We start from the raw sequence: 2943 nt of genomic DNA, 5'->3' as shown, positions 1-2943 counted from the left end.
GCGAGTGGGGACTCGCGTCTCCTGGTGGGACTAGGGGCGCGTCTTTCGCGTTTAACTTATGAAATAGTATAATGAAGTAGTATAGCATGAACTTACAATTACGTGTGTGTTGTTCGCGTCTTGCATTCTTAACGTGTGTAACTTCGATATATGAATTCTTATATGCAGGAATACATTAGTCCGGATATAGTATATATATGTATATATATACGCTCAAAAGTTGAACACAGGTTCTGTTAAAGTCGTCTCCCTGAATTGGAATAGTTCCCATTGAGGTTATGGACTTCGACTGTCCCTTTCAGCAAGACGAAATCACCCGTGCGAGGTAGACAAGGGTGTTCGTCTTTGGTGCGAGCGAGGCAGATATACTCATTAGTGGGAGTGAGACAGTAGTGCTTGTCGGTGAGATTGAAACAGCGATGCCAGAGCGAAACAGAGATTGAATCGCGATGTTGCATCTCAATTCAGTGTTTAATGTAAGATGTAATATTTAACTCAAAGCGTTATGTTTATCTCTTCTACACTTCAAAAGAATGTGAGCACTACTCTCCCTTATAAAGGAATAGCATTATAAGATGTATACTGTTCGATGCAATATAGTTCTATTACATCATTCAACGCGAAGTCGCATCTTATTTCAATGCCGCATGATAAGATGTAATATTGAATGCACCGCGTTATGTGTATCTCGTCTACACATCAAAAGAATGTGAATCATGCACTTCCTTCCTAAGGTATAGCATTTCTAAATGTGTACCTGACGAAGCAATAGGGTTCCAGTACTTCATTCATTGCGATGTCGGATCTCATTTCAAAGTTTGAAGACAAGATGTAGTATTCATCGCAACGCGTTACGATTATCTGTTTCTACACTTCAGATGCATGTGAATATCTACACTTTCTTGCTAAGTCATAGCGTTTATAGATGTCTGCGTGTCGAACCCTTGGAGATCCAATGTTTCATTCATCGCGATGTCGCATCTCATTCCAAAGCTTCGTGACAAGATATAATATTCAGTGCAACGCGTTATGTTTATCAGCCTCTATAGTTCAAATTAATGTTAGTCCTACACTTCCTTGCAAAATAATTGCGTTTCTGGATGTCAACGTGTCGAAGCAATGGTATTGTAATGTTCAATGTAACGCGTTTTGTGTATCTGCATCTACTGTCAGGTCCGGCGAAATAACTTTCCGTTTATCCGGAAGATTCACGACACTAGCCTTTTTGTTCGAGATTCGGTCTGCGGAAACGCGTTACGACCGGGTCCGACTAATTCAGCTTACGTGGCAGGGGCAAAACACCTGCGATTCGCGGATAATAGGAGTAGTAAATCCTACCTTTCGCTGGTGTCGTATTCGATACCTTGGTAGCATTTTCGCCGTGGATCGTTGACAGTTATCGAAGTAGATGTTGGCCTGTTGATGGAGGCTGATATATCAGCTTCCAGTGATGCTGGAAACGGCGGCTCGGATGCGAAGCGAATACATCAGAGACCGTGGTTAACGCAGCAATCTCTGCTGCGGAAACAGGAGACTTCGGAGAGCTGCGACTGAAGCGGTGCGAAGAAGACATGTCGGTGGTATATGGGGATCCAGGATACGTTACCCACGTACGGGAACGAAGGAAACTCTTCCTACCCGCGCGTCGTCTGCTTCGCGAACAGGGATAACGTCCCATTCACCAAGTTATTCTGTACTAACAGACAATGCTCGGAAGTATATGATGCGGTCCGCTCTATCGCAACTCTGCAAAGCAGAGTTCTATACCCATTCGAGGTGTTGGAAAGCAACCCAGCAGTATGGAAGAGACACGTGGAAGTATTCGTACTTAAGCATTTTATTAAACGCGAGAAATAGTATTTAGATATACTAGATTTAGGAACTAGTAAATATGGGAATGAACTTGTAAACATTGAGGTAGCTAATGGCTCGAGCATATGAAATGGTACTGGAGGACTCAACTCCTCGGAGTGTAATCTCGATATAATCTGACTATCTGGAGTCGCGTCTCAGACCTCCTCGGTTCGCTATGCGCTTCGGTCGCGGTCGCTCGTAGTGGGGACCGCGTGGTACAGCGAGTGGGGACTCGCGGCTCGTGGTGGTCTTAGCTGCGCATGTCGTTGGCGCAGGTGCGTCTTAATATCTAATCTTATACGTACGGACTTAGAATTACGTCTGTGTTGAAGTGTGTTGCAATATGTGTCATGAGTACTTAGATCTAGGAGTATAATAAAAGTGCATAGATATAACACTAGAAATAATATACAGGTCTTGGTAATGTAGGTTCCTTGAACTGGTACAGTTCCCATTCCAGTGACGAGCTGCGTCTTCATACATCTGAACAAAGACCTCGATGCAAGGGAGGCGGGGATACGCGTGGCGGGAGCGTGAAGGTGATGCGTATAGGAGCGAGTAGGACAGAGCTGCTCTTTGGTGCGAGCGAGACAGAGCTGCTCGTTGGAAGAAGCGAGGCAGCAATACTTATTGGCGCGAATAAGACAGAGGTGCCCGTTGGTGCGAGCGAGACAGCGGCGCGTATTAGTGCGAACGCCGCTAGTTGCTGGATCTGCAGGCGTGTGCAGCAGGTTGCCTGCATGCAGGGACTGATGCTGAAGGCGGTGAAGAGGCTGATGGGTAGCAGGCGCTACGCCTGATGTCTCATTATACTTCAAAAGAATGTAAATCCCACACTTCCTTGCTACGGCATAGCGTATCTAGATGTCTACGTATCGATGCAATAGAGTTCTAATACTTCATTTGGGGCGATGACGCATTTCATTTCAATGTTTCATGATAAGATGTAATGCTCGATGCAATGCGCATTCGTACCTACACCTACATGTCAAAAGAATGTAAATCCCACACTTGCATGCTACGGCATAGCGTTTCTAGGTGTCGACATATCGAAGCAATAGAGTTCTAATACTTCATTTGTGGCGATGT

This window comes from Xylocopa sonorina, unplaced genomic scaffold (assembly GCF_050948175.1).
Source record: "Xylocopa sonorina isolate GNS202 unplaced genomic scaffold, iyXylSono1_principal scaffold0130, whole genome shotgun sequence".
NCBI classification, from domain to species: domain Eukaryota; kingdom Metazoa; phylum Arthropoda; class Insecta; order Hymenoptera; family Apidae; genus Xylocopa; species Xylocopa sonorina.
This window is presented reverse-complemented; position numbering follows the sequence as displayed.